We start from the raw sequence: 13,358 nt of genomic DNA on the forward strand, positions 1-13,358 counted from the left end.
GGAGGAGAGAAATTATTGGTGCTTGGAGGTAAAGTCACGCCCTTAAAGGGTGGCACTTATTTGTAACGTTCAAAGTTATTGGATGAATTAAATTGTGACGTCGGAGCAGACTTGGCTTGGTGGGATGTACAAGGATCCCAACCGGGAGTCCCTTGGTGTAGATTGAACCAAGTGTATTTACTAAGAAGAAAGGAGTTAAGAAAAGAAATCTAAGTTTAATTCACCCCATCAAGAAACTTTAATATAGTTTCCAAAGTTTCTATAGAAACATGCTTAACAGAAGGAAGAGGCAGTGGGACTAAGAGTGGTGGCAACGGTGGTGTTGGATGTAATGGCCAATGATGCAGGACTCAATAGCACATGGCATGAATACATGACAACCATGACAGTCTGTGTGGTGCAGCTGTACCATTCATGACGGCACGCCCCTCTTCGCCTGACACGCACAGCCACAGTACAGGAACGTGTCAACATGGATGATTGATTCAAGATTTTTGGGGTAAATGAAGGACGTAGGAGTAATCATCTCAGTGGCATGGAACAAACTGAACAGAGAAACTACTCTATAACAGAAAGAGAAACATTAGCAGTAATATATTCATTAGAAAGTTTTAGAGATATGATACTAAGATATCAAATCAGAGTATGGACTGATCATACAACTATTCAGAACTTATTTAAGCATAAGAATCTTAGGGGCAGACTCGCTAGATGGTTTGCAGTACTTCAGTGCTATGAAGTTGTTTGAATATATTCCAGGTAGAAAGAATGTTGCTGTAGATGCACTTTCTAGAAACATTAGCCAACCAATGACAGGGTTGATTAATTTTGCTTGTAGTATAGAGGAGTTAGTAACCTTAGATGAGGAAATGCTAATAAGAGAACAGAGGGATGATAAGACATGTGACTCATTAGCCAAGTATTTGATGAACCCAAGAGGAAATCCTCCAAAACTACCAAAGGGGCATAAGATAGAAGAATTTAATTTGACTAATGAACTTTTGTATATAAAACAGTTGTAAGTGGGAAAGATATTTCTAGAGGTCCAGTAAATCAGTTGGTAATACCACAAACTCTTATAAAAGAGATATTGAAGTTACTTCATGATAGTGATTGTAGCTCACATTCAGGGAAGGGTAAAACTTATAGACAAGCACAACTTAAATACTTTTGGCCAGGTATGAAGAAAGAGATATATGATTATATAGAAAAATGTTTGAAATGTGTTAAGGTGAAAGGAAATACACCAAAACCGGCTCCTATATTTACCTATCCCATTCCACAGAAACCTTGGGAAAGAGTTCACATAGATACATTGGAGTTACCGTATGAGAATGGGTATAAATATATATTTGTTACCATTGATTATTTTTCAATATTTTGTATTTTACAAGCCATTCTAAATAACAAAGCTGAAACTATTGCCTCAGTAATCTATGATCAGATAATCAGTAATTTCACTAAACCTAAGATCTTAGTTTCAGATAATGGAACTGAATTTAATAACAAAATCTTGGAAAAATTATGTAGTTTGTTTAAGATAAAAAGTAAACATTCTATTGAATCATCCACAAAGTAATGGAGTTGTAGAGAAGTTAAATAAGAAAATTATTACATGTCTTAGAAGTATGATAAGTCCTCATATTATAGCTTGGGATACTTAGATTCCTTGTACTAAATGTACTCTGAACAACCAAATTAATATAGCAACAGGTGAAACCACTCATTTTATTATTTTTGGAGAAGACAAAACTCTTCCATATGAAATCTTGATTGCAGAGCAGAAACCTGTGTATAATATAGATGATTATATCTCAAATAGGATAAATACTTTTCAAAGTATTCACCAAAGAGTTAGGGAACATATGCAGGAGTATTCACAAGAGATGAAAAAGCAACAACACAAAATAGCACATAAACTAGAATTAGAAATAGGAGATTTAGTCATGGTCAAACTACATTCACCCTATAATAAACTTTCACCAAGGTACTCAGGTCCATATAGGGTAATTGATTCTGCAGGTGGAAATAAATTTAAACTATTCCATTTAGAAAATAGGGAAGAATTTATAGACCATATAGATGATATGAAGAAAGTTAGGTTGCAGTTCCTTGAAGCTGACTGTTGTGATGCCCTATGTATCAATTTTAATGAACCAGAAGAGTATAGGGAATATTTTGATAATATTCTATGTGAATTGAATATTAATCTTGATGTATTTTACAGATAGTATTAATTTGACGAATTGTATATACTTAGGATGGGAGACCTAAACTACTGGAACTTGGTGTCAAGCTGGGACATGAAGACTTGGATCTGCTGTGCTCAGACTTGGAATCTTGCCAATACTTAAGGACAATTCATATAAGTATAGACAATAGTATTTTGTGAAGCATTAAGAGTGTTTCTTTGAAAAAAATGAATTGTGTTAACAAAAATAATGTAAATGTAAGAAGAGACACTTTACAATGCTTTTCTAACTCATATTGCATATTGTTAACATCTTTGAAAAGATGATGAAACAATTTTCCATTAAAATTTAATGTTCTTAGTCAAAGTAACGAGTTTTGCAAATTATTTTATGTTGCAAATTATTTTGGGATATGCTTTATTATTTTGACATGTATATTATTCACCATTATCTTGCTTGAATTGTTATTGTGCGTTTTGGAGGGTTGCTTATTTCTTTGATATGTATATGTTTGAAATGTTTTACTGATAATATTTTACCAGTTTATGCAAGGGTAGATTAGCCTCTTATATATGATGATTTCCAAGTATATACTAGCCCTGTAAGAGGGTAGTAGATATCATTGTTCGGGACGACCAAGGGTAGCTGCCGAGCCCATTTTTTTCATATTTAACAATTTTTATTTGTTCTTCTGGAGGGACAATATGCAACTAGAAATTTAGCTGCGTTTATAATTTGAATTTAACTATAACAAATTCCATTTCAAGGAAGCAAACTAAGAATCCAAACCAAATTAAGTTAAAAACAGCTGTGGAAATATAAACCTGATACAGCCATACTCTGGTAGCATATTAAGACTTAGAAAAAAAAATAAACACTGTATACATTTACTTCATGCCCACCAGTAACTAGTATGCTACTATATCAAGTTCACATCTCTGTACAGTTGGCAAAATTTCTATGTGGATGATTTGACAACACTATGTGTGCCTTCATGTTTAAAGGTGAAATAAATGGATTATACTGTTAATTCTTATCAACATAAAGATACAAGGCTTTAAGTTTCATGAGTAAACACAATAAATATGAGTCAGTAACAACCATAAAAACTATAAATACACAACAAGTATTGACAGAATAAGTATTCCAAAACCATAAATTAAAAAAAGGGGAGAGGATTATCCCAGGAGGCACTTAGCTGCAACCATTTCTGTCACTCGCATGCCAGGCAGCATTAGATTCAAACCCAGGTACATTTCATATATAAATGGATCAAAATCAATCCGCTATATTGAATTTAGCACAATACAAATACAGTCTGAATAACTAATCTACCTTTTTTTTCATTATCCTTATTTTGCAGTTACATAGCAAACTGTTACCCATTCTTCCCAAATAAGATCTGTGATGAATACCTGCAAGAAGTGGTCCTGGGCAAGGAGTAACAACCAGACTAGAATCATTTTCCTGACACCCATTTTCAAAACCTAACAATATTTTTACCAAATGTAAAGGTGCAACCCTGGGAGACTCACATTAGTTCTCTGAACTGGCCCTAACACCTTTCTGATTATTTTATATCCACTTTTTAACATGTACATTGACAATTGAAAAATACTCCCTTTTTCCTCTTTATACTAATTGATGATACAGGAACAGATCCATGCTAATACAGGTATACAACGCAAACAACAGTCCAGCATTTCTTAAAAAAAAAAGAGGGTGTAAAAAATTTTGGTGGCTACTGTGGGTCTGGATGTTTCCTATTAATGAAACTCAAACCAGCATCATCATTCCTTTCCAATTTTCTTTTTTCCTCAGTTTCCTACCAATCCCAAGACATGTTCTACAAACATCATATATACATACATAGAGTAGTGTGAGACAAAAAGTCAGACTGGAGAAAAGTGACTAGTGGAGTACCACATGGCTCAGTTCTAACATATGTAATCTTCCCTTTATAAGTGATATCATTTGGGAAGTAGGAGAGAAGAAAAGGAAAAATAGAAATATTAAAGGATAATGTAGATCCTGAGAAAGGTAGAGCTAGGTTTATAATAAATTTCCATCAAATGGAAGATATCGACCATAAGTTTTTGAATTGAGGGTTCAAGGCTACTCAACCACAGATTCTGTTGCTGTGTTACAACTTAAAGGAGTGATTGAGACATGGGGAGCACTTTAGAACTCCTAAGGTCAGATGTGTCAGATCATTACCGCATATTTGCCATGATAGAGAAATTGCTCCTGTCACCCACAAAATTAGCTGAACAATGGACTTTCCAGTTTGACCCAGCTATGCAAACAATGGTGGTCCAAAAGTATTATGAATTAGATGACGTTGTGATAGGAGAAATTATAGGGAAAAAGCTTTCAGGAAGAACCAGAAAAGATATAGATGACATATCTGAGAAGACAGGAGTTTTGTTACGTTCATGCCGGCGCCAGTTTGACAATGTGAAGCGTGTGTTTAAACATGTGGATGAGCTTCCAGGATCAACAGTGACTAATATTCAGAGCCATTTTCTTTTGCCACTTGGTCTTGCCAAGAAATATGCTGCAGTCATTTTCTTAATGAATAATAAATTTGAGACAAACAAACGGAAACTTCACTTCCTGACATTTGAAGACTTCTCTGTCTGTGCCTTCTCAATGATGAATAACTGGACTTGTGGAGTGGGCAGCAAGCAAGATAGCAGAGATGATTCTGATATTGAACGAGAATTTCTTTCAGACCTTCGGGACACAAAGGTTTTGGTTGATAAAGAAAAAGAACACAAAAGCCTAACTCTCGGACTGCTCAGAGGAAAAGTTGCTGAGAACAATATCAAGTCATACTCAAGAGCTTTGATCAACATTGGTTGCTCCCTCAACAATTCTCGAGACCTGAGGGACTTTTTCGTTGATACTGTGGAGAAGCTGGTTGACCCATGCAAACAGGCAAGATGGAAAGTGAGAGAACTTGAAATTTTCTTACAAGCATACCATGAAGCAGCGATTGGATTGGATGTAATGGCCAATGATGCAGGACTCAGAAGCACATGGCATAAATACATAACAACCATGAGTGTGTGTGTGTGTGTGTGTGTGTGTGTGTGTGTGTGTGTGTGTGTGTGTGTGTGTGTGTGTGTGTGTGTGTGTGTGTGTGTGTGTGTGTGTGTGTGTGTGTGTGTGTGTGTGTGTGTGTGTGTGTGTGTGTGTGTGTGTGTGTCTGTATGTGTGTGTGTGTGTGTGTGTGTGTGTGTGTGTGTGTCTGTATGTGTGTGTGTGTGTGTGTGTGTGTGCGTGTGTGTGTGTGTTTGTGCGTGTATGTAGTGTGTGTATGTATGTATATATATATATATATATATATATATGTATATATATATATATATATATATATAATATATACACACATATGTATGTATGTATGTATGTATGTATGTATGTATGTATGTATGTATGTATGTATGTATGTATGTATGTTGAAGTACATAAGACAGAATGAGTGTAAGGGTAGTGAGGTAAACGCCAAAAACCGTTGGAGTTTTATTACTGACGTTTCGTCTTAGAAGGACTTTTTCAAAGTTTATGCAAAGAAATAAAATAACAGTTTGAATACTCCCAGCTTATCCCGCTACTCCCCGATCACCGTCATTCCTCCCACACCTCCGCTCGGTCTCGCGAAGAACCAAGTGGCTTGTTATCCTCGGTAACTTGACGAATCCATGTAACAACCACCGCGATGAATTCGTCAAGTTAGCGAGGATAACAAGCCACTTGGTTCTTCGTGAGGCCGAGCGGAGGTGTGGGAGGAGCAACGGTGATCGGGGAGGAACGGGATAAGCAGGGAGTATTTAAGCTGTTATTTTATTTCTTTGTATACACTCTGAAGAAGTCTTTCTAGGACGAAACGTCAGTAATAAAACTCCAACTGTTTTCGGCGTTTACCTCATCACCCTACCACTCATATGTATATATATATATATATATATATGTATATATATATATTCATATATATATTTATATATATATATATATATATATATATATATATATATATATATATATATATATACTGTATATATATATATACATATGTATATATACATATGTGTGTGTGTGTGTGTGTGTGTGTGTGTGTGTGTGTGTGTGTGTGTGTGTGTGTATACATATACATATCCATATATATATATATAATATATATATATATATGTATATATACACGAGGTGTGTGTAATAAGTAATGAGAAAATATTTGTAGGTCTGAGTGCAGCGATGAACGTGGTGGAACCAGCCTGATTCGGTTTGCCGATCTGTGAACACTTGTCAAGATGCAGGGAAACATGAACCAACGTTACGCCATCAAATATTGTGTTAAACTTAAGAAAACCAAACAAGAAGCTTATGGAATGTTAAAGGAGGCCTATGGGGATGAACAGATGAGCCAAGCAAGTTTCTATCGGTGGTTTAACAGATTTCATGAAGGAAATGAACATGTTGAGGATGAACCCAGATCTGGAGCACCAAAAAGTACACACAAGGAGGAAAACATTGAGGAAGTGCAAAGTTTAGTGATGCAAGACCGTCGAATATCTGTGAGGATGATATCTGAAGCTGTTGGTATTAGTATTGGCACAGTAGAGACAGTTCTGTCCGAAGATCTGATGCTCCACAAAGTCTGTGCCAAGTTCGTGCCAAAGATCCTCTCCGACGACCAGAGGCACTTTCGTGTGGAATGTTGCACTGACATTCTCGAAATGATACAGGCTGATTCAGGTTTCCTGAATAAGGTAGTGACTTGCGACGAGAGTTGGGGGTTCACCTACAACCCTGAGAGCAAACGTCAGAGTGCTTAGTGGAAGCACACGACCTCCCCCAGACCCAAAAAGGCAAAGATGAGCAGGTCGCAAGAGAAGGCCATGGTCATTCCTTTCTTTGACTCCCAGAGGCTCATTCACGTTGAATGGGTTCCTCAGAGTCAAACCTTCAATAAGGAGTATTACCTTACTGTTCTGAAAAGGTTCAGGGAGAAGATGAGGAAGAAGAGGCCTCAGCAGTGGAGGAGTGGTCAGTGTTGGTTCTACCAGGACAATACCCCATAGATAGATGGATAGATAGACAAATTGACTGATATAAATCTCAGAAAGTAGCTGTCACTAACACTAAAACGTTTTTATTCTACGGGTATTTTGGCATGGCGATTACAGAAGTATCAAAAATAAATTATCTACCGTAGCAAGAAGCCACTTCAAACCGGTGACTAACCCTACAGCTATTGTTCTAGCTAAAGTTTAACTATTTTATTCCGTTGAGATGAATATAGAAAAGAGCTGCAAAATGACTTTTATCCACACAATTTTTGCAAGCAGAGAATAGCGACCGATTTTGACAAGAAATGTAATATCACAGATATTACAAGGAATCCAGAAGGAAAAGCTGCAATGATACCACGCATATAGATCGGTTGAAGCTGAACTAAATAATCATCAAAAGAAGACTACTAAACATAATAAGGAAAAGAAAAAAAAAGTGAGGAGCTTACGCCAGGAGGCGCATAGCTACGGCCGAAGCCGTCTTTTTTGCCATATAAGCTTAGACTTTTGGGGCAGGTCAGTCACTTCTCAGCCACTTCAGGGAATCGGAGAGAAGTGCAGCAATTATTCGAACTTACAACTATGAAAATGCGAGATCGGCACGCTTCCGATTACACATAATAAATGACTAACTTACTCGAATTCTACAACACAGTTATCTCGAGTTATGACAAAAGAAACAATATAGATTTAATATATCTAGACTTTGCAAAAGCTTTTGATACCGTCCCCCACGAAAGACTACTCACTAAATTAGCTTCACACTGAATAAGTGGTAGCCTATTAAGTTGGACTAGTAATTGGTTGAATGATCGAAAACAGAGAGTTGTTTTAAATGGAAAAACTTCTAGATGGAAAAATTTTACAAGTGGAGTTCCTCAGGGTTCCGTTCTTGGGCCATTTCTATTCATAGTATATATAAATTATATAGACCATGGACTAAAATCTACTGTTTCCAAATTTGCTGGTGATACAAAACTGTGCGGAATGGCAAATGATCACTTAAATTAATTAGATATTCAAGAAGATTTAGATAAATTACAGCAATGGTCTGAAAAGTGGCTAATGAAATTTAACACAAGTAAATGCAAGGTAATGTATATAAATAAAAATAACAGTAAGTACGATTACAAGTTATTTGGAAATTCGTTAACAAAAGTGAATAGTGAAAAGGATCTCGGCGTAATTATCAGTAATGATCTCAAATCATCCAAGCAGTGTATTTCAGCCTCTGAGAAAGCAAATAAGATTCTAGGACTGATTGCGCAATCTTTTGACTTCAAAAGTCCATCTCTAATTAACAAGCTATATAAATCGTTAGTTCGTCCACATTTGGAATATGCTGTTTCCGTATGGTCACCGAATCTCATTAAAGACATTAACAGATTGGAAAAAGTACAACGGCGAGCCACAAAACTGATTCCAAATATCAAAAATAAATCATACGAAAATCGACTAAAACATATGAATTTGTTTTCCCTAAAAAAGCGTAGACTCAGAGGTGACTTGCTACAGGTCTTTAAAATTCTAAAGGGAACTGACAACATCAAAAGTGACAAAATTTTCACACTGAATGAGAATCAGACAAGAAACAATGGTCTCAAACTGTCCGGAAATAGATTTAACTTGGAAGTAGGTAGAAACAACTTCGCCAACCGTTTAGTTAATGAATGGAATAATTTTCCTCCACAGGTAGTGCAATGTAGTTCAGTTCAAAGCTTTAAGAATCATTTAGATAAACACCTAAACAAGATGCTGTAATGATTATCATTTATCTTATATCATTTATTTTTGTTTTGTTATCATTTGTCTGTTATATGTCAATTTATTATTATTTACTATTAACCTGTTTGTTTATTATTTAACTATACCTATGCATTTATTTATGTATTTTATTTGTTATTTACATTATCATAGTTTTTATTTATGAATTTTTTATTGTTTTGATTTTTTTCGCATCCGACCTAGATATGGACCAAAAGGTCTCCTGTCGGCATGCTCCGCCTTTGTAATCCTTTATAGGAAATGAAAGACATTGAGACGTTACCAGGTTTACAGAGCGATCCGAAGTAAATTATCGAGAAAGATTACAAATATAAAGAATATAAATAAATAATATACATTGCTACCTGGCCAAATTTATAGAACTACCGGAGCAGAAGTATGTCGTCAGGCATTACGTATTATGCGAGGTAGACAAGAGGAAAATGTTATATGTGCAAGAGATACAATTAAATTTAGTATCAAAAGGTTTACTACACTTGTACAGCAAAGCGTGAGACGTACCGACCCATTGTTTTAAAGGTGAACACTCCGTCCGCATCTTTCGGCAGACCTCGTGCCATCATTTCCAAAGCCATATCCCCCAATTGGCCTAGTTACCCTCGTAAATAGGGTCAAGGCGAAGGATCCATCCGCGCCTAAAGCCTCGTTGACGCGGGGCTAGTTTAGTAGACGCTAGTGCTAAAGGCGACTTGTAAACTACCCCTCTACTTGCCCAATGTCAACGGAAAGTTATTAAAGTTGCCTCCCAACTACACTAGTGTCAACACTGGATTTAGATTGGACAAATTTAGATTTCAGATGAAAATAGGCAAGAAGTGGTTTACTAATAGAGTGAACAATGAATGGAATGACTTTATGGATGGGGTTGACAGGTGGTAATAGACATTGAACTGCCTAGTGTAGGCCTTATGGTCTCTTGCAATATACTTCATTCTTATGTTCTTACTTGCCAGTTGACTTAATTAGCTAGCACTAGAGGCTACTATACTAGTCTCGTGTGAACGAGGCTTAAGATCCTACTGGTGTGAGTCCCTCACATTACTTTGCTACGAGGATTCATAATTATAAACACATATCAAGAATATAAAAGTAATATGTCTGCTGATATACATACATTCAATTGTACATCCTCGAAAAACGCGATGATATGGCAAGCGCTGTAGAAACGGGGGAGTGTGGCTATATCATACGTCCTTTTTCTAGTACTGTTTTTTTTTTTTTTTTTTTTTTATTCCGTGTACGTCTCCACAGTTTGCTAATGTGGGCAAAAGTACAGTACTCGTACCATGTGAGGATAGAGCCTTTATTAGTGCAACGTTTCGCTTAATTCAGCTTTATCAAACTATGAGTAACAAGTGAAAAGTGTTTATTTTGTGTTTGGTGTTTATTTTGATAGACTTGTAGGCAACTGCCAATGTCATACAAAAATAAAGTCTATCAAGATAAACACGATGTGAGGACGGAGCTTTTATTAGTAGGACGTTTTGCTTGTTACAGCTTTTTCAAGTACATAGTCGTAATACAGACTGAGATTAAATGAGAGGAACGGAGGGAACGGGGGGAGGCAGGGAGAGAGGGTGGGATGGAGGGATGGAGGAAGGGAGGTAGGGAGAGCGGGGGGAGGGGTCATTGAGTACTATGAAAGGTTAAAGAGAAGGTGGTCCAAATATCTGGTAACAGGAAAGGTTAAAAATATGATGGAACAATTGATAGGGTGAAGGACATTAGCTCAGTTGTCCCATCATATCCTTAATTTTTCCTGTTACCAGACATTTGGTCTACCTTCTTTCCTAGTATTCGATGACCACCTCCCCCCTCCCCCTCCCTCCCACCTTCTCTCCCTTCCTCCCACCGTTCCCCTCGTTCCTCTCATTTAATCTCAGTTATGTGCATTACGATCATATACTTGAAAAAGGTGTAACAATCTAAAGATCGCACTAACAACTGCCATTTTATACATAAAATAGAGTACTGAGATATGCAAATGATGATGACGATGGGGGCATGTTAGATTGAGTGTGAAGGATCAGAAGTTTCAATAAATGGAAAGTTGAAAGCATTTAGGGCCACATCTACCAACGAATGGAAGAGTAAATGTGGATGGAAATCATTGACCAATGGAGGGAAGCGAGTGTCCGAATGGATTGACAAGTGCTTAGGAAAAGTCCATGGAGATGAATTCAATAAGAAGGTTGTAAGAAAGAGCGGCTGAAGTTGTTTGAAAAATGTGTCTTGGATATTGTGAAAAATTTGGAAATGAGGTAGAGGACAATTGTAAGAGTGGATACCAAAAAGAGCAAAACAGGGATTTTTGAAGTAGTTTGTGCATATGGAAAGAATAAATGAGGAAAGACGACCTAAACAGTGCAGCAAGCAGAAGTAGATGGAACGACCTGAGAGGAATACCAACAACGAGGTGGATGTATAAGGTAAGGAGTGTGCTTTTCGTAAGTGGAAGTCTGTTGAACAGTGAAGAGAGAGTGTAGAAGGTAAAGGTATAAAGAAGGAGATTGTAAAGGGATGAAGGGATACCTCCCAGTTACTTCCACTCTCACTCACAAAATCTAACCTCCTGTCTAGCACGCTCTCATTTACCCCCTCACCGCCCCATCTATATACACGTTGAACAACCAGAGCGACTTTACACAATCCAGGCGCATCCCTGTCATCAATTCAAGTCACTTTCTCTTTCCATTTCCGATTCTCACACAAGCTCCACTAATCAGGAAAAAAATTAACATCACCTTTCAACAAACTTCCGTAACACATTGCATAATGCCTTTCCGTCAGTCCTATCATGCACTTTCTTTAAATCTATAAAGTCCCAAAAAAATAACTTTCCATTTGCCAAAAAATTGCATACCCACCTTGTTACAAATCTTTGAAATACGTACCTGCTTCCTCATGCAATTTACCGACTACATTTAGACTGATCCCTCTAAAATTACTCTATTCAAACTCATCTCTATATCTTTGTTTAGTGGAGCTATACGTGCATTTGTCCAGTCCAACAGTACACTTTCTTCACTTAGGCAAACTTTAATGAAGTGAAATTTTGTTTTTGCAAAACAAGTCTTTCGCTCTTTGACAGAGGAAGGGAAGGTTACTTACAGCTGAATAAAACGACGTAATGACAGCCAGAGTGAAACATTTTATGGCCGAAATCTTAAGAAGAAAGAGCTAATGGGTATTGGTTAAAATTTTTGTCTTGAAAAGTGCACAGGGTGTACAGGGGTTTCTCTAGGCTCAATAGATTTGATTTGCATAGGCCAAAGGCTGTTAATTGAGCTCCCAAGAAGTGGATCAAAGTTTTGGAAAAAAAAAAAAACTTACGAAGTAAAAAAAAATAATCGTTAGAGATCCTTCGATTTTTGTCATCTAACTTTACAAAAAAATCACCATTATTTCAGGTATGAAAAATGTGAGTACGAAAAATATGAATAAGAAGAAAAATAACTTTTTAATTCAAGAAAATTTATCAAATTTCGTATTGGTAAAAACCCTCTCGACCCGGAGATCAATTAAATATCCTGACGACATCCAGGATGAAAGAAAAAATGCCATTTGCCACTAAATAGTAAACTCTTCACAAAATAGTGTGCGCCATAGGGACAAGAAAAGATCGCCTGGCGGCTCTCAGAATAAGAAGAAAAGGGTCACTCGGCACAAAAGCTGTTGAAAGGTCTGCGAGTCGAGTCTGGGACGCTATGGTTCAGAGCCGTCTTCCATCATGAAATTTGCTAAAGAGTGACAACGAGCGTCAAGATTTTCGTTTTGACCTTTCCACTGCGTAAGGTTGTTTTCTCAGCAAATAGCAATGCCTGGTGGCAACTAGAGTAAGCATATAAAGTCGAAAATTGCATTGAAAGTGTAAAGCAGGATATACCAGAGGTAGTTTTAGCCTTTTCGTTGCCGGGGGTGGCGGGAGGTTAACCCTCAAATAAACAAAGACGCCTGGCAGCAGCTAGATTAAACATGTCAAAGTGTAAAACGCAACAAAAGGTTAACTAGCTAACTTAACCCCACCTGAGCCTCGTCAGTTGAGTGATATCATCTTGTGTTAGAATGAACAGAATATGTCAAGTGCGTCAATCTACCATTAGACAAAATAGATCTGGTCATTTTCCTCAAAAATATGAAGACATCCCAACTCCTTATAAAGAACAACCCCTGCCAGAGGACCCCGGAACTTCAACGTAGCCATCTCGTGTATGAATACACCTGCAGGAAAGGGAACTGTGAAGCCCTCAATGAAACGTACATAGGGATGACTACGACGAAGCTCACGAGGCGCCTTACACTTCAC

The 13,358-nt window shown here is 37.0% G+C and overlaps 1 pseudogene; it reads left to right on the plus strand.

Annotated features, from left to right (window-relative positions):
- The window catches only part of LOC143027527 (acidic fibroblast growth factor intracellular-binding protein-like), an 18,265-nt pseudogene extending 8,552 nt beyond the window's left edge, over positions 1-9,713 (plus strand).
- Positions 9,714-13,358: the final 3,645 nt, after the last annotated feature.

Source organism: Oratosquilla oratoria, chromosome 8 (assembly GCF_046742065.1).
Source record: "Oratosquilla oratoria isolate Oo_2021 chromosome 8, ASM4674206v1, whole genome shotgun sequence".
Taxonomy (NCBI): domain Eukaryota; kingdom Metazoa; phylum Arthropoda; class Malacostraca; order Stomatopoda; family Squillidae; genus Oratosquilla; species Oratosquilla oratoria.